Genomic DNA, 24682 nt, shown 5'->3' on the forward strand with positions numbered 1-24682 from the left:
AAACTTTCTAAAGTTGGTGGCAGGCTTGGGGGGTGAGGGCAGACTTCACCCAAATTATAGAAGTATCACTTGCTTAAACATAGCTGACCACATAACAGGACAGATTGGCTGGGGCATGCAAGGAAGGAAAGCCACTCTAAAACATCTGATTTTGCACTCAATTACCAGGAAAGGGGAATCAGCAGCTTGACCTACCCTCTGGGTATCCCTTGCACTATAAAGTGTTCATTATACGAGAAGCAAGTACTATCTGATAGGAAAGAATGGAAAAGTCACTTTCCCTCATGTGTTTTCATTAGAATTGCCAAAGAAAGGAACACTTCAGAAGCTGGGCTGGAAGCACAGGATGTATAAGGAATTTTCATATTCTGCTGGCGGCCTGAAAAAGCAATTTGCTCCAAAAATGCAGAGAGTGGGAGAGCCAACATTCAAAGCATTTTTAACTAGTGTAGTTTATGCCTGTTTCACTACTCAAAATCACAGCACTTATTCCACTGCACAAAAAGATAATGTGATTGGAAAGGATAATGTTTTACTGGGATACTTATCCAGTTATTTAGAAATTTTTACACCATGCTGCAAAAAGTTTAAAATTCAGATAAATTGATAAAGCCCAATTAAGAGACTAAGAGAAATAGAAAGCTACCAAAATTAATCAACTGATGCAACAGAATATTAATGTATGTAAAATTCCAGTTGATCTGTGCTGAGGTCTTAATTCCAGGCTATGGTGTGAAAGTCTAAGAGTTACTCAAGAACAAGAGACAAAACAGAAGAGGAGACACATGAATACTCTAAAACGTTTACATGCCCGTGCAAGACCCTGAGTCATCCCTGTGAGGTAGCTACAATAAAAGATATGAATGCATGACTACGAGATGGAGCTAACAAAGGGAAGGGTTTTCAGGAAGGGTAGGTGGTGGGGAAGATAGAGCTGAAGTGTTGTCTTGAATCATGGAGAGACATTCTCAGGAAGCCAATACTCCAATAGAGCAGAAAGAAACAGCAATCCAAAGGTCCCATCTCTGCCTTGTTAGGAAAGCTCTGCCAATACCAACTAAGAAGGACATGTCAGGCAACCAGCTTCCACTCAACACAATTTGAAAATTAGTATTGTTTTGACCTTGGCACTTTTGCCCAATACAGTGATTTATTTAGCTGCTGGTTCATGTTCTTAATAGAAACTATTAGTGACTCAAATGGTACTGAGTCTAGCCAAGTGCTGACCATCATCAGCCATTAGCCATTTGCTGAAGTTCTACCCTCAATACAGTCTGGAATGGAAGGTAGACCAGCTGGCCAGTAGAGTAGCAAGGGCAATGGGTGCTGATGTTAGGTGAGCAAGACTATGGCAGACCTCCATACTGGTCAGTGTTGTGGCTCAACTCCCTGCTTACATCTTCGACCTACTCTCTGGTTATTCAGGAACTAGATGAACCAGTGCACATCTAGTAATATCAGAAAAACAGCTCTAATACACACCCTGAGAGGGCATGAACAAATGGGAACAGGCAGCCTGGCTACTACTCAGAGAAATGCAATTATTCAGGTATAATTTATATCTATTTAATTATTTTTTAAAAGAATAATGTTCAAGGCCAATGAGTAGATACATGGCATCACATATAGGATACTTTGTCATTATTTGAAAAAAATAAAATAGATTAGAAACTATTCTCTAGTATAAACAAACCCAAGGAACACTTAATTCTTAGATGCAATGGAAGTAAATATTCACCTACTCCAGCTTTGTGAGGTGGCAGCATTGTTGTGAAACACTGTTTATCATTGTGCCTCATGTGATAGGAAAGAGAAATTCTGTTGCCTTCCCCACTGTTTCACAGCTTCATTCAGAAGAAATCAAGAAATGAAAAAATACTTCAGTCTGTAATTCCCTAGGTTTAACATCTTCATCTCAACAGTTTCCAGGATGGCAATAAGACTATAATTTTGTAACTTGAAGACCATTATCTTCTAAAAATGAAGCTGATACGCAAATATATCCCTATTAACTTTTTTTGTGGGTGAAAAGGACACTATTAGGAGGAGCATCTTAAATATTAGCAAGAACTGTTTTCTAGACAGTCTCTTTGCTATTTGAAATTAGGTTATGAATAAAGTCTGTTACAACTATTATAACAAGATCTAATTTTTTCCAGCTTTATTGAGATATAACTGACACACAACATTATATAAGTTTAAGGTGTACAACATAATGATTTGATATATACGTATTTTTCAAAATGATTACCATAATAAAGTTAGTTAACATCCATCACCTCATACGGAAACAATTTTTTTTATGGTGAGAATAATAAGATCTAACTTTTAGATTTTTTCCTACAAAATATATAGGAGAAATATTTGAAAAGCACATGACATTGTGATAAGTCAACTCGAAACCCTATAGAGTCAGAGCATCTGGGATGTCAAGTTTTAACATTTATAAAATGCCGATCCTTTTCCTAAAAGCACATTTCTTTTTTCTTGCCTTCTTTCCATGTTCTAATACCACTACAAGGTAAGGCCCAAGAGGAGGAAATTCATTCCAGCTTTCCTAACAACAAAAACTTATCAAAGACAGCAGGAGTGAATATGAGAATAACAGCTCAATGATATTTTTGGCACTGTAATTTTACATGCATCATAGTGGCTCCCTCCTGAACACCACCACTGCGCCCTGCTCACCCCTTTTTTAATCAGTGGTTCCCTTGCCTCCCACAATTATTCACACAGCACTGCTGAATAATTTTCTTCCCCCTGCCTGGCATAACAACACAGCTCAGAAGCAGGAAGGAACGCCACTGAAAGGCAGATCAGACAATGATGTAATTAACAGATGAAGGAGAAGTGTTATTTCAGAAAGCCTCATAGAGCAAGAGATGGGCTGATTTCCTGGGTTATGACATTACCAGGAAACTACAGTCACTAAAGCAGGAATATCTAAATCAAAATTTTTTCTCCAAATGAATAAAAGCATGTGTAAATACTACTCTCTCCTGTGCAAGTTAAAAGTCTCGTATAGAAATTAAAACTAGTTTGGAAGAGGAATTTCCTCCATCCCACACTAAGTAAGGTGCAAGGTGTATATTTTTATACATTTTTGCCAAATCAGTTTCTTAAGGAATCAATAATACAGGAAACCAAGTCATCCCACAAAAAAACAAATTCCATACATATTAGGTGCTAGGGATGTAAAAGTGATTAAACTCAGTCCCCACTTATAAAGAGTAAACTAGCTGAGGAGGTTGCCAACAGAGAGTTTCATATAATCACACACAGGACAGTTTGCGGGTTTGTAGCTTCAGCCACAAGTCCGGCAAAGAGAGAAATGAGATGTCTTGTTCTATCTTCCCAAGAAAGACAAAGAACCAGTTGACTAAATGTCTGGGACTCAAACTCATGACTGCACAGGAATTAGAAACCAATGAGACACGGCTTTCAACGTATGTTCTTTAATAGATACTACAAGCCATGTGATCAGAAGTATCTCCAGCTATGAATAAGAGAAGCGTCTTTCACTTAGGTTGTTGGGTGTTCAATTCAAGGAAGGGATCCGATCATAGATAAGAAGTTTCTCCTTCTGTGTTGCAAAGGCACTGATCACTCTTACACTCTTTAGTATATAGTTTTCCATTTTTTAATCGATACTACAGTACAATGCAGTGGGTTTAGAAGTACTCATCGACCTAGTAAACAGCAAATGCCAAAGTTAATAAAAATAAAACTTTAGGATGAGACGTATCACATACACCTAAAAGTGAAAAAAACAAATTAAAATTAAAATAATTAAATAAATTAACTTAGGTGCTGTTATGCATCTTCAAGTTATTCAACGCTCAGATGACATCAGGGAAACATTACAAAAAAAAAAAAGATCAAAATGACAAACATCAAAGTATTTTTCATACTCAGGTAAAACAACACAAATTAAGAATTTACCACTCTAGTCCAAAGTCACTTCCAAGCTTATGTGAATTTCTTCAAGACAGAGGCCACATCTTATACATCTTGATATCCTCAGCATCCAGTATACACCTGGCAAACAGCAGTCACTCAACACTACAATGGATAACTTCTCTGAATGTACATGGAGGAAGAAAATATTAAAGGCCTGGTTCTCATCTCTATTCACTTCCAGCAATTCAAAAGCTGAAAATATTGATAAGCTAACAAACTTGTATAAATTAAGGCGGCCATCCCTGAAAATGAGGCTCAGTACTCAGGAGTAGTGGCTGCAGATACCTACTCCCCAAAGCTCAAAGTGGAAAGCGTGACTCGTATGGCAGCTTGGCCCCCTTCCCATATCCAAAACAATCAGTTGCACAAAGTAGGTTTAGTCCCCAAACTGTCTGGACTTTGTTCCTCCACCAACATCTGGGTTCAGCACGATTCCTGACCTCTACTTCAAACTGGCGATTTCAAACACTAAGAATCTCACTCAACAAGAAAGTAATGGCATGAGTCAAGGCCAGGGGAAACACAGAAGCCAGAAGTAGCAGAAACACTAGAGAGAAATGATTCTGATGTCCTCAGAAATGTTTCTAAACATCAAAATTATTCAAACTACTTTTCAAAAAGGAAAATTTAAATATACTTTCTCAGATTAAAAGTATTCATATTGTTGAAGAGAAGAATAGTTTCCAGGAAGCTAAATGGTCTTCCTATGTAGTAAGTTTCCTTCTGTCTAGATAGAGCATAACTTTTCTCTCTGCTATAGAGTTTGGCTCTGAAAACCTGGTTCATAATCTGGGAGATCCAAAAACTAATTATTATTTAAAAAAAGACATGTCTTGAACCGACCTAGTTTAAAAGTCTGGATGCCTTTAAATTGCCAATGAACTGAAACCATTCATGAGAATGGGGCTTTTGAATGCTGAGAATGTTCTCCGGAGCTCAGCACAAAGATATTTGGCATGGAAGACTGTAAATATTTGTAAAACTCTGGGTAAATGGACAGTGTTTGACCACACTCAAACCTCACTTCCAGCACAGTAGTGTAGGAGCAAGTTATCTAGGGTGATTGGTTTGGAGGGTTTTTTTGGTTGAGTCTTTTTCTGTTTGTTTTAAATAAAAAGCCAAGGAATCTGATCCCAGCACTTGACAGCTTTTTTACATTCTCTGTCTGTTTTTACCTTGTATTGTTTACTCATCAAGACAGTTTCAATTAGTCAGAGGCTACTTTAGAAAAAGAAGGTTTTTTCTTCTCTCCCATTTTTCTTAGTTTATGCCCACAACAAAGAATAAAATACCAATCACAGGTGTGCAAGAGTAAGGCAGGAGCAGTGTGAAAACACAGCCTTGGATTCCATAATACAATTCTCTCCATGTGGCTTTGTGGATTTGCTATAGATATCTTTCTTTCTCTCGCCCCTCTCCTCCTCAAGATAGTTTTGGAAATACTTAAGAGTCTGCAACCCATGAAAAGGACCAGGGCTGGGAAGGGAGGACAGAGTAAGGGGAAGAAGGGACCAGCAGAGGAAGCAGAGGTGAAAGGGACTGGGGACCAAGAGGTTCATCTCAGTGAAAGCTGCAGCAGGCAGATACTTGAATTAGCCAGCAACTCAGGGAAGACTGGCTGGGTTCCTTTTGCTTCTTACCCACACCCTAAAAACTGAGTCATCTCAAAGTTCATTTATTTTGCTTCTGGGCCTGGACTCCCCCAATCTGCTGCTTCAGAAATGTTAGATACATTGTTCTTAAATTCATACCTCACACTGTTCAAATAAATATCCAGAAATGCCAAATTAGAAGAACAACGATAGTCCTATTAGGAGCACTAGCTAATGTTTTGATAAGGTACCAGGGGCAGAAAGAAATAAGAAAGTGACAGGCTGTAGCGGAAGCATGAGGGCAGAGAACATTTTCCCAGAAAGGGGAACTCATTTCTGAGAAATCTGAATGTGAGAAGCATATGCATCAGGAGTAGACATACAGCAGAATCCCTGAAACTAATAAGACAAGCAAATGGTATCCTGGAAGGGGTAAGCCCAAGATACTTTCCCTCTGCTGAGACAGGAATCAGTTTCATTTTAACTTAAACGTGAATACCAGTATAGGATGAAAGTTTTACTCTATTTTATCAGCAATTACCTGACAAAATAATCAGTATAATGTATGGCCAAGATCCCATGGGTAATATAACATCTTATTTATATCTATCTATGTCAACTTATTGCAGTGCATTTCCAAATCACAGAAGGTCAACATCTGAGATTATGCCAACTTTTGGTCTCCCCTTAAGACATACCGAGGTTTGATCTAATTTTGAATTTTACAATACATTCCGTAGAGACTGTTTTATCAGAAATTAAGCTAGTTTCTTTTTACCTTTACAAAAATACCTATTTTTACAAGTTAACAGGTGTTTAAGGCATCCAAAATAGATTCAATTCTGTATAATTTAAGCACCGAAGGCAGAAAATAAAGCTAAAAACCATGGTATCATAGTCTTCTGACCTTTTTTCTTTTCTTAGTCCGACATCATTGCTGTCTTCCAGCGCCTGCAGCGTTTGAGAAGCTCGCTAAACCTACCTGGCAGGAGAGCTACGTTCTCCCGCCGCCGCCAGGCTCCTCAGCAGCCTCCCTCGCGCGCCCCGCCAGCCGGGGCTGCTCGCACGCCGGGGAGGAGGAGCTGCTTCCTTCTCTGCCTCTTCCTCCGCGCTCCGCGGCTGACAGCTTTCCACTCCGCAGGACTACCACAGGACTTGGGCTCCCAGACCTAGTGGGTCGGAGGAGGAGGAGTACCTATAACCGCCTCCTTGCCTTGGGAACAGCTGCGATGCCCGGGAACCCTGCGGCGCGTGGAGCGCCGCTCGCCAGCAGCAGCGCTGCGAGCCGCGCGTTTATTTATACAGGAAGCTCAGGCGCGGCACTTCCTACTTCCCATCTGGGTCGCGCTTCAACTGCAGGTGATGGTCTTAACCCTGTCCGGACCCGGCCGCCAGCCCTCCTGCCCTCGCTCCACTTGTCAGGACCTCTCTCGTGTCCTTCTGAGACAGCTGCAGCAGAAATCCCGAGCAGGGTGTCCGGCAGCAGCCGCTAGTGTCCTCCATGCTGCCCAGACGTGGACATTTCGCCTCCCGGCTTTCAGAGTTTGCTGCTTCTTTGCACGTGTCCTCCCCGGGCACCTTTCCTCTCCCTCCTTCCCAGCTCTTTAAATCTCTTTCTTCCACTTCTAACAGCTCAGACCTGCCTTCCCACTTTGCCAGAAAGCTGTTTTTATAGAAACACTCCCGATGCACCTCTCATCAAAAACACCTCGTACCTGATTTATCCTTTTGCATCTAACAATCAAATTAGAACACAAGCAAATCAGAGCAGGACAGTCTTAATTTACCCCATATAACATAGGCACACCTTTATGAAATAATGATTTTCCTTGAAGTGCTTTGTCAACAAATTATGTGGGGAAAAGCTTAGTAACCTAACAGGTTGTACTCAGTTAAAGAAAATCTAACACAGTAATCCAAAAGCTGTGGGGTACTGTGATGTAAGCCTTCCTCACTCCAAAACCCTGGACACTTCATTTGTGTGATGTTTATAACAGTTTATATACCTACTCACCCTCTCCACACACCCCACAGGTCACAATCACAGTCCCAAATCTGTTGAACATTGCAATTTAGAAATGTGGCTACTCTGATACAGGGATCTCGCTGTGATCACTCGGCAACCTCACTCTACTTTTGCCACTGCAGTCAGGAATGTGCTTCCTAAAAGGAAGGGACTCACAAGCCCTTTGTGGAAGGGATCGGAGCGTGCCAGTGAAGTAGCAGCAGTAGGCACCGTTCCAGATGACACAAGCAAACTGCTTCTCAGCTCTCCATGTTGAAGAAAAGCTTTAGGTCAAAGCCAAGTGCTGAAGAACACAGTGTATCTATGTGTGTGATGGTAAGACAAGCAGGATGATCGGTCCACTAGTGGGAGAGGAAGGGAAGGAAGGTGGACAAGGGAGATGAGACAGTAAGAGAACATACAGTGGGGACCTCAAGTAATAGAATCAGAGGATATTTGAGCTTAAAAAGTCCAAATGCCTGATTTTAAAGATAAGGAAACTGATGTCCAGGGAGATTTAAGTGGTTGGCTTGAAACAGATAGGAGCAGAGCTGGCATGAGACCTAAATCTGTTAGATGAAAAAGGTACATGTTAATGAAAACCACCCCATGGATGTCTAATTTCAAATTTATCAATAGCTTAGGTTCTGAGATAATCAACCTCAAGGTATTTTCTTGGTGTAGTGACCATTGTTGATGGACAAGAATCAGGAAAGATAAACAAAGCACCTTCCAAGAGTTTAGTTTATTCATTAGTGCTGATGCAAAACTTGGGCACTTTAAGCCAAAGTTCAACAAAGAATCTACTTTTTAAATTACCATGCAATTAAGTTATAATCTGCTGTCAACAGGATAAGGGAAGAAGCTGCTGCCAACATGAATGAAAACATGGATTAAGCAATAATCATGCTGCCTGTTGTTGCAAACGGCAGTGGGCAAGAAAAAATATATTGTATAATTACATAACATCGGCATTATTTTCAACCATGCAAGTTTATAAAAATTGCATTCAAATTTTAGTAGGACTGAATAAACATGTAGAACACTATAGTATTATATGAACAACTCTTTCATATCTGGAATAAGATACATAGACATAAATTTAACCAAGGCAGTGAAAGATCTGTACGCTGAAACTATAAGACACTGATGAAAGAAACTGAAGAAAACATAAATAAATGGAGAGATATTCTATGCTCATGGATTGGAAGAATTAATATTGCTAAAATGTCCATATTACCCAATGCTATCTACAGGTTCAGTGCAATCCCTATCAAAATCCCAATGGCATTATTCATAGAAATAGAACAAATAATCCTAAAATTAGTATGGAACCACAAAAGACCCCAAATAACCAAAGCAATCTTGAGAAAGAACAAAGCTGGAGGCATCACACTTCCTGATTTCAAACTATGTTACAAAACTATCATAATCAATACTCTCTCAGATCTGCCTAACGTGTCCACAGGGCGCATTCATTCATTCTCTCAAGCATTTATTGATCTTCTCCCAGAAAAGCTGCTACATGCTAGGAAGACAGAGATAAGTTGGCTGCAGGCCCTGTCCTCAAAGAGCTCTCAGTCCAGGGAGGGAGTCAGGCAAGGAAATCAATTATCAGGGTACTCTGATGAGTGATATGATAGACTTAAACATGATGTGCTATGGGAGCACAGAGAAAAATAATTTAACTAAAGGAAAGGGGTTGATGAAAAGAAGCAAGGAAGACTTCCCTGAGAAAGTAACTTAAAGCTGAGTCTTCAAGTAGTCGACTGGGGAGGGTGAAGAAAGGTGAACCAGTCAGAGCAACAGCCAGTGCAAAGGCCTAGAGACATGGGACTTGAGGTGATGCTTTTCATAATTCAGACAGAGTGGATGCATTCAGAACAAAAGAATAAGGGCCTGAACTAGCAGCAGTGACAACTGGCATGAAAAGAAGGGAACAATGGATAGAAATTTCATAAACAAAACTGATAGGACTTGATATCTGATTAGGTGTGAGGGATGAGGAGAGAGAAGAGCCCAGGCTGCTGATGCCATCAACTGAGAGTGGGAATAAAGGAGGAGCAGTCTTAAGGAAAATGCTAATGATCGCCCTTAAATCCTGCAGAATCTGAAGTGTCTCCGGGATGTGCTGGAAGACTTGTCCAGTAGGCCGTCAACAGAGCGAGATCTGGGGTGGAGAGTCTTCTAGGAATTACCATCATTTCGATGATGGCCATGGATGAGAGTACCAAGAGCTGAGATCACCCACAGAAGGTAGCATGCTGTAGAGGGAAGCAGAGGTTTTGGATCCACACAAACTCTATCACCCACTCATTATTATGTAACCTTAAACAAGTTTTAACATACCCAAAATTCAGTTTTCTCATCTATAAAATAGGAATGATGATATTTATCTCATAGGTTGTTGCGAGAGTCAATGAGAGGTTTGTAAATTAGCTAGCACAGTGTCTGCTGGCACTGTATAAGCCTTGGGGGTGGGGCAGTAAATGTCACCCCTGGAATTGTGCAGTCACAACCAGGGTTGTGTACAGTCAGCTGTACAGCATGGCCCTGTCCTGGTACACAGTAGGAACTCAGTCAGTGTTATCTATCTAAGAAGGAAAGGAAAAGGGAAGTGAAAAGAAAGGGATCAGAAAAGAGAACCCGAAGGAACACCAGTATTTAAAGGGTTGGTAAAAGAGGAGCCCTCAATAAGCCTAAGAAGGAATTGCTTCTTTTAGACTGCAAAAATAAATGTAATATTTGACATCTCAGACTGAGAAGTAAAATCCAGCCACCACGATCTACAAAAATATTTTTTATCTTTCTAAGAAATAATAGACTTAATATTACAAATTGTTCACTGGAGATTGCAGTCATGTTGACTTTCATCACAGAGGAGAATCATTTCCTAATCTGAATTATAGCCCTTCCTCAAGAAAAGCCAAACAAAATCTTGAAATTACTGGTAAATAATCCAAACTGTAGGAATTGTATTAACTTGTAACATACCTAAAGTTATCTAAAAGAAAAACCAAAATAAATCCAAAGCACACAAAGTTTTCCCTGCATATGAGGCCAAAAAATAAATATAGAAATATAATTACTAGATTAGTATATACTTATGTGTAAGATAATTATATAATAATATATACCATAGTATATAATATGTAATAAATCATAGATATGTACTATAAAATCATTGTAGTCCTACATAAGAAGAGAATCAACAAGTAGAATTTCTTCTTTGGAAAAATTATTCTCTTTAATTAATACAAAGAAAAACCAAGATTCGTTTTTGTGCTATTGAAATTACTCTTCTAATCTACCTTAGTATGTAAGTTAGTAACACATACCCTAGACTTGACATCTTAATTACACCCTGTGTTAAAACATAAAATTTTTTTAATGATTTGTTCAGTTTCAAGAAATCAGATGAAAGAAAACAAGTATTGGGAAACCAGCTTCTGCAATAGGTGCAATTCTCTCTCCACAAGAAAATATTTAAGGCAAAGGTCATAGTGTTCTGCCACTGACAATTTGGTCATTTCTCATTTCCAAACAGCTACAATTTCATTTGCATTTTTCTGTTGCATCTAATGCTGCTTATCTTATACATTCAATCCAACATATGTTCAGGGTAACGAGTATAGAATTAAGAGTAAGACACAATACAAAATAAGACTAAGAACATTACAAAATAATGTGATAAAACTATGCCAGAGGTACACTTTGGGTGGCATGGCAGTCAAACTATGTTGAAAGGCAAAATATGACCCAGAGAAGTGCAAATCAAAACCAAAATGAGATACCACCTCACACCCGTGAGAATGGCTATTATCAAAAAGACAAGAAATAAGTGTTGGCGAGGATGTGGAGAAAAGGGGAACGCTCATACACTGTTGGTCGGAATGTAAATTCATGCAGCCATGAATGAATTTCACACACACATACACACACACACACACACACACATATACAATGGAATACTACTCAGCCATAAAAAAGATGAAATCTTGCCATTTGTGACAACATGGACAGAACTTGAGGCTATTATGCTAAGTGAAATAAGTCAGACAGAGAAAGACAAATGCCATATGATTTCACTCATATGTGGAATATAAAAAACAAAACAAATGAACAAAACAAAACAAAAACAAACTCATAGAAGCAGACAACAGATTGGTGGTTACTATAGGGGAAAGGGGGTGAGGGGAGGGCGAAATAGGTAAAGGGGGTCAATTATATGGTGACAGATGGTAACTATACTTTTGGTGGTGAGCACGCTGTAGTATATGCACATGTCAAAATATAATGTTATATACCCGAAACCTACACAATGTTATAAACCAATGTTACCTCAATTAAAATATATATATACATGACCCAGAAATGATCATCCGGTTACCTCAGACTTGATAACAAAAGTTTTCAAAAAGCTGGAGAAATGTCATTTGGTTCTATTTCATACATATAAGAGCATCTCAACATCTCACAGAGCAAGTCAAAACCAGCTGGGCCCTAACAAGAAAAACCTGACAAGAATAATCACAAACTGTCATTCCCATTATGCCACATGAGGGCCCATCGTGACTCGAGGTGGAGAGCTGAATGAGAGAGCAAGACTCCAAAGGATTCAGTTGTTCACTCTTAACATCCCACATATAACACCACTAGCAAGCTGGGGTTAGGGGCCAATGAGAAAATGGAATTCAGCAACTCTTGTTCGTCACTTAACTCTAGAAAAAATGACTACATTAGCCTTGAATTAGGGTTCTCCACTAGAAAGTCAGATGAAATAGTCTTGAGAATCCTTATGTTTGCAAATTTTGCATTAATCCTTCTGCTAATATTATCATCTCCTCCAAATTTCCTGCATATCAGACAATCAATAAAAAAAAATCCCCAAATACTGTTCTCTAAGTTGTCATCCCAGCCAATGTTCTGATTGGTTTACAGGAAATGAAAGACTCAGTACTGTGCATCCATATCCTACATAGATACAAAGGACTCAGCTGAAATGTAAGTCAAACTATTTCTTAGCTTAAATCATTAGGAATTAAGATTTCTTGGAATTCTTGGAATTAAGATTCCACTCTACAGGGGCCAAATTGCTCATAGATGGGAATATTATAGATGTTAATTTTCCAGTGGGATTTTATTTTGAAAGCCACCTTCAAAACCTAAGTTTTCTCTATAACACAGATGGCTGATTCCTGTCTTTTTCCCACCTTCTCCCTCTTCCTGCAAAACAGTGAATCATAAAGTCCCCAGTAAAACCAGAAGCCAGACAGACCTAACAAATACTGTCATCTGCAATAGATCAAAGAAACCAAAATTAAGGGCATGGAACCCAGCGCTAGATGAATGCTGGAGAAATGCAGGTATCTTAGGAGGGAGAGATCATTCCATATCCTACAAAAGAAAAAAATCTCCTACACTGAGAAAATCTATTGCCCTTCCATATCTACCACTCTTCACCTAAAGTCCTCCAAATCCTCCTCCTCAAGTCTTACGAAGGGTGGCTATTCTTTCAATATAACCTCCCACAGCACATGCCACAGTATGGCCCTCACGAGGAGCACGTCAGGGACTTTGCTAGGTACTAACAGTTGTAACAAAAACCATAGACTGTGCAACATGCTTGCATGGCCAACAAAATGGAATCTCAGAGATCCATCTTATAAATCAGTGTTCCTTAAGTGGATCCTTCTCATTCCTCTTGGCCCTGGAGAAGAATTATATTCAGATTAAACATATGAAGATCAGTTTAAATAAGCAGTAATTGCAGTCATGTGACATGTCTTTGCAGAGTACCTTTGTCCAAGGGCCTCATAATAATCTTCAAACTCATATGATGCCTGGCCCACATAACTATACTTATCTCATGGAAGTCACTGTGTCACTAGTTGCAAGTAACTAATGATCTTGTAAGGCCAGTAATGAAGACAATAATTTACTGCCCAGAGTCCTCTCTATTCAGATACATAAGCCTTTCCATCCTCCTCTAATTCAGTTCTTTTTATTCTTAACTATGGCGCCTATGGAGCACTCTATTTATACATCTATTTCCCTTAGTAGTCTGTGAGAAGAGTGTCATATTTTTTTTTCACTTCTACTCACATCAGCCCCTCACTCACCCAGGTACCAAAGTTAACAGCCTATGGTGTCTTCTAAGCATTTTTCTCTGTGTTCATTTAATCATACTGATGTATGCTAACACACACACACATCATTTATTTTAGCTCTGTAACTTACCTATTCATATTCTTTGTCCATTTTGCTTTAAAATAGTTTATATTTTTCCTGCCTGTTTATAAGAGCTCTTTGTAAATTACAGACATTAACACTTTGCCTGCAATATATTTTACAAATACTATTTCCAGACATAGCTGATGTCTATTGATTTATTATGTCACTATTGCCATAAAATGGTTTTTGATTGCACATATTCTGATATGCCTTCCTTCTCTTATATAGCTTCTGTGGTTTCCAGTCTTAAGGTTCCCCAAGCTTCAGATTGTACATGTGTGCTTTCCTAGATATACTTGTGAGATGTTTATTGTTTTATTTTTTTATTTTGTCTTTAATCCATCAAGAAATTATCTTGATATATCATGAGTGCTGTTATATTTTAACCAGATACAGAACTACCTATACCAGAAGAATTTATTAAGTAATCCAAGATTTTTCCACTGAATTGGATGCAACATGTATTAAATATTAAGTTTTCTGTATTTTGAATTATCTGTTCTTAATGATCTATTTCTGAATCTACTCTGTTCCAATGATCTATTTGTTGATTGCTAGGCCAACACTATCTTGATTATAGTGACTTTACAGTATTCTTATTTTTCATACTTTTCTTAGCTATAATACAGTATCTCTTTATCAATATAAAACTTTATGATCATTTTATGCAATTTTTAAAAACCTGTGTTGCTATTCTATTTTTGAACTGCAGGAAATTTATGTATGTTTGTATGGTTTTATTATTTAAGGGAATAATTCCTTCATTCTTAATACTCATTGTTTAAATAGAGAAAAGTTTTCAACTTATACACTTATCTTGCATCCAGCCATCTCCCCAAATATTTTATTAATTCTACTAGAGTGGCTGTTTTGTTTTTTAATTTAGTCTCATATTTGGGGATGTATACACAGCCATATCTGCAACAAAAAAGGATTTTTTTATCTCTTCTATTCCAGTAAACATATCAGCAAAATAATTTGTTGTCATACTGCATTTTCTAGAACATTAAAGATAATGATAGGGGCCGGCCCCGTGGCGTAGTGGTTAAGTGCGTGCAATCCGCTGCTGGCGGCCCGGGTTTGGATCCTGGGCACGCATTGATGCACCGCTTGTCAAGCCATGCTGTGGCGGCGTCCCATATAAAGTGGAGGAAGATAGGCATGGATGTTAGCCCAGGGCCAGTCTTCCTCAGCAAAAAGAGGAGGATTGGCATGGATGTTAGCTCAGGGCTGATCTTCCTCACCAAAATAAAAAAAATAAATAAAATAAATAAAAATAAAAAAAGATAATGATAAATAAAAATGCTGGTCACAGGCATTCTAATCTAGATCCTTATTTAATTGGTTTAGTATTTTACCATTTATAATGAAATTTGTTGTTAGTTTTTCACAAATAGTCTTTATTATGTTTAAGTAGCTTCCTTCTATCCCTCCTTAAGAGTTTTATTAGGAATAGTACTCAAGTTTATCAAATGGCTTCTCAGCAACGACTGATATGATCATATGTTACTTATCTTTTAAAATTTTAATATAATGGATTAGGTGGCTGGACTTTCTAATATTGAACTAAATTTACATTCCTGGAATAATTTCATATTGTTTTGTATTATATTGGTATCAAAGGTATGCTGGCTTCACAAAGTGAACTAAATTTACATTCCTGGAATAATTTCATATTGTTTTGTATTATATTGGTATCAAAGGTATGCTGGCTTCACAAAGTGAATTGGGGAGGTACGTATCTTTTTCTATGATCTGGAAAAGTTTAAATAACATTGCAATTATCTGACTTTCAAAGACAGAATGACCATAAAATTTCTCATTTAAACCAGGACACTTTGAGAATTAAAAAAACACGCTAATAAATAATTAAAATTATACAATTTTTAAAATAGACATTAATTGACAAAATAATCGGTTTTATTATATTGGTAGATTGAGAAAATAGTTCAATTCAAAAATTGTTTTAAAAAATAAAACGTTTGTATTCATTAAAGCAATTTTTTAAAACTTCTTTATAATGATTTATCTTAATATTAAAAATATGACAAAGAGCGGCCAGCCCGGTGGCATAGTGGTTAAGTTCAGGCGCTCTGCTTCGGCAGCCCCAAGTTCGCAGGCTCGGATCCCAGCTGCGAACCTAGGCACCACTTATCAAGCCATGCTGTGGCAGGCATCCCACATATAAAATAGGGGAAGATGGGCATGGAGGTTAGCCCAGGGCAAATCTTCTCAGCTAAAAGAGGAGGATTGGCAACAGATGCTAGCTCAGGGATAATCTTCCTCACCAAAAAAAAAAATATATATATATAATGACAAGGAAAATTATTCTTGGCACATATCCAGGTACTTTAATCAGTTTGTCGCTGATACCAAGCCACTGCTATTTTTAAGAAGGATGTTATATTTTCAATATGATTTCTTTTATTTTTTTATAAAAATTCCTGCAATCTTCTTTAAAGGTACATTTCATAGTTAATAAATTTGAAATTTTTGACCCCTTCAATTGACTCTTTTCTGTAGATCACAGTATTTTTAATTGAGAAGAGACGTTCTCTTCAGTGCTCAAATACCTAGTAAGCTCAGAGAAAATTCTATTAAATGAAGTATATTCTCAATTCTCCTATTTTGATATTGAAATATATAAATATTTAAGCCAAAGTATTTTAAAAGACAATGTTTGCTTTCAATACCTTTGAGAAATATTTATACAAAAGCTTATCAAATAAATTGTATCTACTTATGGTTCTTTTTACTGTTTCACCCAAGTTAGATACTTCGAAATCACAGACCTTCTAAAATTCAATCTATTTTGAATTTTGGTAAAAAATACAAATTTATCCTATTAAAAATAGTATTTTCATCAAAAGATCCTTCCCATAAGTCCAGATATTCCCAGTACAACTATAAAATTTCAAAATTAAATCCTGTATCCTGTGTTAGTTATCACTTAATTTGTTCAGTTCCTACTTTGTATTTGTAAGATTAAACTCTCGTGCCTTTCTGTTTGCAAGCTTTGTTTTCCATAACTGCAATTTGTAAAACTTCAAAAGCTGAATATTTTGCTTGCTCCATTAACTGAATATTTTGATTACAAATTTCCAACTGATTTCAAACAAAATATAACCCAAATTTACAGGACTCCTTTGCAAAAAAAATAGTCAATACTATTGACAGGCACTGATTTACAAAGTAGTTCTTCAAAGACTCAAAACATTTCTAAAATCTGATTGATAATGGACTGCAAAGAGAGAAAACACATAACTGTATGCTGAGGGATTTTTTATATTCACCATCAGCTTCATCACAAAAAACACTGTAGTTCAACTACTTAATGTATGTAGAAAAATATTTGTCAAATTGGGTAGTTACTTCTATTTCTACTGCAGTTTGTTTGAAAGAAAGAAATCATTTTCAGTGGTTGCCTGGGGCGGCATGTGAAAGTGGGATTGACTGCAAAGGGCACTAGATAACTTCTGGGGGTAACAGAAGTGTTCTAAAACTGGATGGTAGTGACGGTTGTACAACTTTATACATTTACGAAAAGTCTTCCATACAAAGTGGAAGAAGATTCGTACAGATGATAGCTCAGAGTGAATCTTGCTCAAACAAAAAAAAAAAAAAAGAAAATGAAGATTGGCAGCAGATGTCAGCTCAGGGCGAATCTTCCTCAGCAAAAAACAAAAAAAAAAGTCTTCCGACTGTACACTTAAAATGGGTGAAATTTCTGGTATATAAATTTTACCTCAATAAAGCTGTTAAAAAAAATAAATAATTTTGGGCCAGTCCAGCAGCAGAGTGGTTAAGTTTGCATGCTTCGCTTTGGTGGCAGCATCCCACATACAAAACAGAGGAAGACTGGCAGAGATGTTAGCTCAGGGACAATCCTCCTCAAGCAAAAAGAGGAAGATTGGCAACAGATGTGAGCTCAGAGCCAATCTTCCTCACCAAAAAATAAATAAATAAATAATAATTTAATTTTTGATGATATATTTTTTTAAACAAATTTACAGCAGAATTCACAATAATGTTAAGTATTTAAATTTCAGTAGAATGATTGTTCTAAAAGCTTGACTTTGAGTCCATGAATTATACGAAAATGATTAAAATATTCAGGTAAAAAATTTCACTGAATTTCTATTTGAAGATTCTGGTAATATTTATATAAAGTTAGCATAATCTAACTGTATGCAAATTCCTCTTCTGCTAATAGAGCCAACAGATTAACGGCTACTACTTCACTTTTCATATATGCAGAAGAAACCTAACATTGAAAATGGGTGAAATAGATTTAGAAGAGTCATTTGATCTAAATGAAAGGTCATGCTTCACAGCATAAACGTAATGACATCTTCTGTGGCTGCCTGTGTTAATCATGGTCTTTGGGCAAAGTATTCTCAAAGTAATGACAAACTTTTGAAGTAGATAATTGATGCCGCTTTGGTAGATGTGTGAATTATACATTCATCACCTTCTTTCGTGAGAAACAGAAATTCAGTACTTAATTTTTCATTAAACTTGTACTTTCAACTACTCATTTTCTGCCAAAGGAGATTATTCCAAAATAAACTTTAAAGTTATGAAACAATAAAATAATAGCTAAATTAAATGGCATAAATCTTTACACCATACAGAAATGAAAAACCACTGTACCCAGCACATTCAGACTCTTCCCACACTTCCAACTGACCTCACCAACAGGCAGCCTGTGGCAGCTTCACGCTTTTGGCAGGCCACAGCGGGGGCCACGGCACAACCAACCGGTATACCAAGTAGCTGACAGGAGTAGCAGCACCAAGGACCTCTCCCACCACCATCAAGACTGGAATGAGTTAGTTATCCCTAGCCACCAAGGTAGGAACATGTTTCATTTTATCAACAAGTGCTTTGCATGCTGCTCTTTAAAGAAAGGTGTAAGTGAACTTGCATTTGGGGAGAAGTGGGAAAACACACAGCGTTATACTTATCTTTCACATTTAAGCACGTGTTAAAGTAAAATGCTCTTCACAACACATGCATCTCACACACTATTAGAGGAGACCGTAGTAAGGTCTGACATCATAAGGTGGAAGACTACTATCCCATCTTACTTTAGTGCATTTTAAAATCATAATACTTCCTTAACAATAAAAGTCCAGAATCAATGTCAAATGGGACATGACAACAGGCACAAACTGGGACTTCTATAGTAATTGATCGGTTTGAATTTTCTGCATGAGTCAATATTGGTCATTTATATTTTACTTATAAAATTATCCATTTCTTCCGTATTTCCAAATTTGTTTTTATCGAGTGTTACACACAGTCTCCATGTATAATTCTTATAATTCTTTTCAGCTGTCCTGCTTCTGTGGTCGTGTCTGTTTCCTCATTTCTAATCGTGTATATTTTTACTCTTTTTCCAGTTTTTTGTCTTATTTAACTTTTCTACTGTTTTTCTCATTGCATTAGTTGCAAGTTTTAACTTTATTGGTTGCTCTTTTTTTTTTTTTCCGGAAGGGAGCAGGTGTTTTGCTGGTCTTTTCGTCATGACTAAAAAAAATATTCACTGTTTTAAATTTTCTTCTAAATAAAGTTTTGGATATATATTATACCCTAAAGATTTGGGTATAAAGTATACTTTTTTTTTGCTTTCTAATGAACCTATCATTTCTCTTTGATTTGCTCTTTGATCAAAGGTTTATTTGGGAGAGTGTTTCTTAATTTCCAAGTTTGTTTTTTTGGTCATTTTTTTGTGCGTGAGGAAGATTAGCTCTGAGCTAACATCTGCTGCCAATCCTCCTCTTTTTGCTGAGGAAGATTGGCCCTGGGCTAACATCTGTGCTCATCTTCCTCTACTTTATATGTCGGACGCCTGCCACAGCATGGCTTGATGAGTGGTGCATAGGTCCGTGCCCAGGATCCGAACCTGCAAACCCTGGGCTGCTGAAGTGGGGCATGCGAACTTAACCACTATGCCACCAGGCCAGCCCCTGGTCATATTTTTAATATTGATTTCCAAATTAATTGGATTATGATTAGGGAGTGTGATCTAAAAAATCTCTACTTTTTATATTTGTTATAGTTTTGCTTTGTTTTTAGCCAAGTAGGTTAATAATTCTATTATTTCTAGTAATTGAGGTTTCAAAAATTGCACATCTCCAAAGAAATGCTCCCTGAAAGCTGTCTTGGTGATGTGACCAGGGAACCTGCCCTGCTCAGCTGAAGGCTAATTCACAGTAACAAGTGCTCATGTTTCAGTCTCCCACTGCAAAATGCTTTCTAACTGGCAAATCTGGAACCATTACATCTCTGAGTTGAAAACAAGGCAATTAATTATTTTTAATAGCCAGATGATTATATCACCTTAGAATTTAACCAAAACAAACAAACCATGCAATACTTCTGAATGGTGCCCAGCAAACACTCAGTTTAAGTTTTCGTTTTCCAACCCAGTGTCTCAATTCCTCCCCAGCATTAGTAAGCATCAGTAGGCAGCAGGCAAAGCTGCTGCCCACCTACAAATCCAAGAGAAAAGCACTTGTCTTGCATGTCAAGAGTGCCTCAGCATGATTCCCTGAAACCTTGAGTTGAAAGGGGCTAGAACTACTTTAAATGCAAGTAACTGCTAAAATATTTAGTCCCACCAAAGCTTTGAAGATTTTGTACTCAAATCAAATCAGTCTTGTGATCTAAGATGCAGACAATGAGCACACTTAAGAGAGGAAGTCTTGTTTAAAATCACCAAGGAACTTCCAAACTCTTATAAAAGAATTAGCAAAGATACACTTGGAGGCAGGGCATTGTTTTCTTAAAGTTTCTCCTGAAGGTTCATAAAGTAAAGTGGAAGATTTCTCAGGTCTGGTGAGTTTGAGATTATATTCTGGAGCACCCACTGTGTGCCAGGCACAGTACTTGGTACTAATCTTCACAAAAGTAGTCATTATAGAAAATAACCTAAGTTTATCTAATACAAACTCTTTGTAAGTATCATATTTTTAAAGTGGTTAGTAATTGATACACCAGGAAAGGGTCATTGAAGCACAGATTCATCTATAAAGTTGTCTCACAATAGAGACCATTTAGGGTTAAATTAAGACTCCAATATTTTTACTTCTAAGTCAGGAAGAATCCCCTAAAACATCTAAGATTTCAGTTTGTGATTTCAGCAAACTTTTGTTTTAAACACAGACCAATATACCCATCCATTTACTTTGAAGTAATTGTTACATAAAAATCAATTAAATAACTCATTTAATGAATGACCTCATGAGATCTAACCCTATGTGGTGTTATACAATTGATCAGTGCATCACAGAGATAATTCTGGCTAATAATCTAAACAATTTTTTTAATTGGCACAAAATTCCAAGCAACATATAACCTGCCTACAATTGTAGAGTCATCTTCTGCCCTTTACACTTTGCATCTAAATTCCAGCCATACTCAACTATTCTCAGGCACCCAAATTTCTCATTCACAAATTCCTCTGGTTCTCCATTTGCCCAGGCCATTCTTCCCCACCTTTTCCACCCGAAAAATAGCTTCTCATTCCCCAAAATGTCGCTCAAGCTATGTCTTTTCTGGGACCCCCCTCCCTTTCTTCCTCTCCCCTATGGTTAGATGGCCTCCTCTGGTCTTCCTCCCTTAGTTCAATGCTCTTACCTTATCATAGCACTCATTCCTTCATTCAGCAAACACTTACTAAGCTCCTATTATCCACCAGGTTCTTTATTAGGTGCTGGGAATACAAAGGTAAATAAAACATAAGACTTCAAGCAGTGTAGCAAAAGACAGAGGTGTGTAAACCAATCAGAACAGTGCTGTGCCACCCGGATCCAGGAAGACAGCTTGTGAGCCCCACCCTGCAGGACGGGAGAGTTTAAGGGTAGTCGTGTGAGAAGCCAACAGGGAGGAGGCTGGGCAAAAGGAATTTCACAAGCAAAGGTAGAGAGCTGAATAACAAGCAAGCTTATTGATGGCAGAAAACAAAATTTCTCCAACCAAAGCATTCTACTTAAGAAAAAAAAAAACTTTAAAACTACTCATTTATAAACATTTTCAAACTATAATAAAAGCAAAAGATAATCATAGAAAGTCCACTCTAACTTTATTCCTAATTGTAATTAATATCCAGTGCTTTCTTAAAACCAATGAGGCTCATTAGTGGTATGTTAAAACTTTCAAATTTTACCTAAAGACAGAAAGGGTATTTTATGACTGCTTCCATAAGCATCAGTGAATAAAGATAAATAGTTCAGTCATGTCAGACATTAACACAGCAAACTGAGAAAAGGGGTGAGGAGGAGGGATCCATTCACCTCCCCATGTAAAGGTGAGAACAAATAAAGACAAATGATAGAAACTTTGGTGCAAGGCTTCTAGACCATTCTACAGGGTTTAGGGGGTCCTTGTCAAGCATCTCTCTTCCTTTCCTATGACCTAATGTGCATATACATGCTGAAACTCTCCTCAGTGGTTATGTGAAAAATCACCAACCCAAAATTATATCCTCTTTGACCAACAGAGACAAAACTTTTCAGAGTAACCAATGTTATGACATATTGTTACTTAAACTCTGAAAAAAAAAAAAAATTCCAACCTGCAATTTTTAATCACACTCCCACAGGACCTTGGACAACACAGATGTTGCAGTACCTACCTATGGCTACCAAAATTGGAGACGAGGAAGCAGAAATCAGACACCATCATCCTCAAAAGAACACTGTAAACTTGGGTGACTGCCTGCCCAGTTCATTCTGAACATTTCAGTTTAACAGTTCAGATTGTTCAAGATGTTCCTTTGATATCACATCAGCTTATGCCTCTTATCAGAAAGCATGATAACAATAAACGCCCCAAACGAGCAGGATGGAGGCATTGTGATCCACACCATGCCCTGAATTACACTATGCTTTATGTTATGCTGCACTCAAAAAGTCACATGGAGGATGAAATGACAAAGCAGTGAACACTATTACCCATTTCCTGCAAGGATTGAATAAAGGCATTGAGCACAATACTCTGGGTTTAGAATAAATAAATCTTTAAGTGGATTACTCCCTGCTCCTTATAAATTATTTTGTTATAGAGGAAGGACAGTTCTAACCCCTGAAAACTAATCAAAACCTGTGTTACCACAGCAATGGAACCTCATCTGAGTGCTTTCACAAACATCAACTCATTGAATACTCACATCAACCTTTCAGTTGAACTTTTATCATTCCCCTTGTACAGATGAGGAAACTGAGCACTGAAAAATGAACTGCCTTTCCTGGGGTCAAAGAGGCAGTTACCGGAACTACATGGATTAGAACCTAATAACCAAATCAAGCGACTTTGTGTTAGAGCACCCTTGCTTCCCAAAATAAAGTTATAGGTGAAACCAAGCTCCCCTTGTTCTTATATCAGGACCTTTTACGGAAAGAGGACAAAAATAGAAAGTTGATGTAAAACTTTTAATTTTATTTTTAAATATCTACTTAGGGCAAAAGGCCAGGTGTTGTGCCAAAACAAAATAGACAATATTCCTATCTTAGCAAAAGCCGAATCTCGACCAAGAAGAAAAATAGAAAACATACATTGGGAAGAGAGTTCAACAACTCTGAGTACATTAATTCTCAGCACTAGCCTTCTGCAAGCAGGAAGGGGCAAGTTTCCTGGAAGAGTGAACAGTCAAAGAGTATGACTCAAAGACTATTTTAGTACAAGATCCTGTTTCAACCTTGTTGTCCAAGTGTTTGCTGAGAATGTAAAGTTGTCTGGGTCCAAGTTAGGAAAGAGGATGAAGTCATCTGCTAAAGCCACGTACACAGGAGCCCTGTGAAGGCACGCTGCGATGATATAGCACAGCCGTCCCATTAGAGGCCAGTGCACATATTCCCGTTACCTGTGCAGTCATGATGCCTCATCCCAGGGAGGTGAGTTTAGGGATTCAGCTAAACAAATGGGTGAATGCTGTAAAATTCATTATTAATTTACTGCCGGCTAATCGAGAGGAAAGAACAACTCAAAGAACTACATACAAGAAAAAATAGTTAATAAATAGTTTACACACAGGCATTGACTAACTAATGACAATATCTATCTATCAAATGCTGCAGCCAGTCATTCTTTACCCCCTACTCCTCCTCCCCAGACTCCCTTATCTTTCCTACGGGAGTCACTAAGGACATCAAGCTTACTACTCTCTACTCTACCCTACCCTTCCTTTTGTGCCAGCTAGTACTTCTCCTGTATCTTTCAATACCTGGAGCCCACATCCATCACCCACCTGCATACCTCCTTGGTTTCTCCCTACCTCCTTCAGAGTGAGAGAAAATGGAGGTTCAGGGAGCATGGAACTTGAGAGAAGTTCCAGAGAGTTAGTATTCAAGAAGGTAATGAATTCAGGGCTTTTGACACAGAAGAATCCAGACTCCAATTTGAAGGGCAAGGAAAATTTCAAGATCATAACTACCATTTCAGCTATGTTATAAAACACATGATCATTTATAGTTTGGCTAGAAACCTAAAACAGCAAGCATAATATTGTTTCCACAGTAAAATGAGTTCCAAGTTCTAAACAACTGACCTGCAGACAAACTTTTGGAACACTAAATATTCATAAGTTTGGGCCACTTACCAAAAAAAAATGTAACAATAAATTTGTCCTCTTGAGTTTCTTTCTCTTTACAGCTATAGAAGAAAATAGAAAGTCAACATGTATATAACTGGGTGCTGAGATTTGACCTCCTTCCTTAGAAGCTGTTTCAATTGAGAAAGGAGCTGGTGACCACCATTTGTTCCTAAGAGTCCTAAGTGAATTTATTCTTCCCACTACGCCCAATGAGAGTAAATGGACCCACTTCTGGATAACTAGTCACTATTGGGGAAAGGACTCTAAACATTATCATAAAGAGATAGTAAGGAC

General features: G+C 37.7%; 1 protein-coding gene across 2 annotated transcripts in view; it reads right to left on the bottom strand.

The window, feature by feature from the left end:
* Positions 1–24682, bottom strand: part of RNF144B (ring finger protein 144B) — a 159288-nt gene that overhangs the window by 70081 nt on the left and 64525 nt on the right. The window contains exon 1 of one of the 2 annotated variants that reach the window (XM_058555182.1): positions 6535–6809. The exons of the other annotated variant lie outside the window; for it this stretch is intronic. The gene's annotated coding sequence lies outside the window, so the exon portion shown is untranslated. Of the gene's footprint in view, positions 1–6534; positions 6810–24682 lie in introns of those variants that run through there. 2 annotated transcript variants of the gene reach the window in all.

Source organism: Diceros bicornis, chromosome 14 (assembly GCF_020826845.1).
Source record: "Diceros bicornis minor isolate mBicDic1 chromosome 14, mDicBic1.mat.cur, whole genome shotgun sequence".
Classification (NCBI taxonomy): domain Eukaryota; kingdom Metazoa; phylum Chordata; class Mammalia; order Perissodactyla; family Rhinocerotidae; genus Diceros; species Diceros bicornis.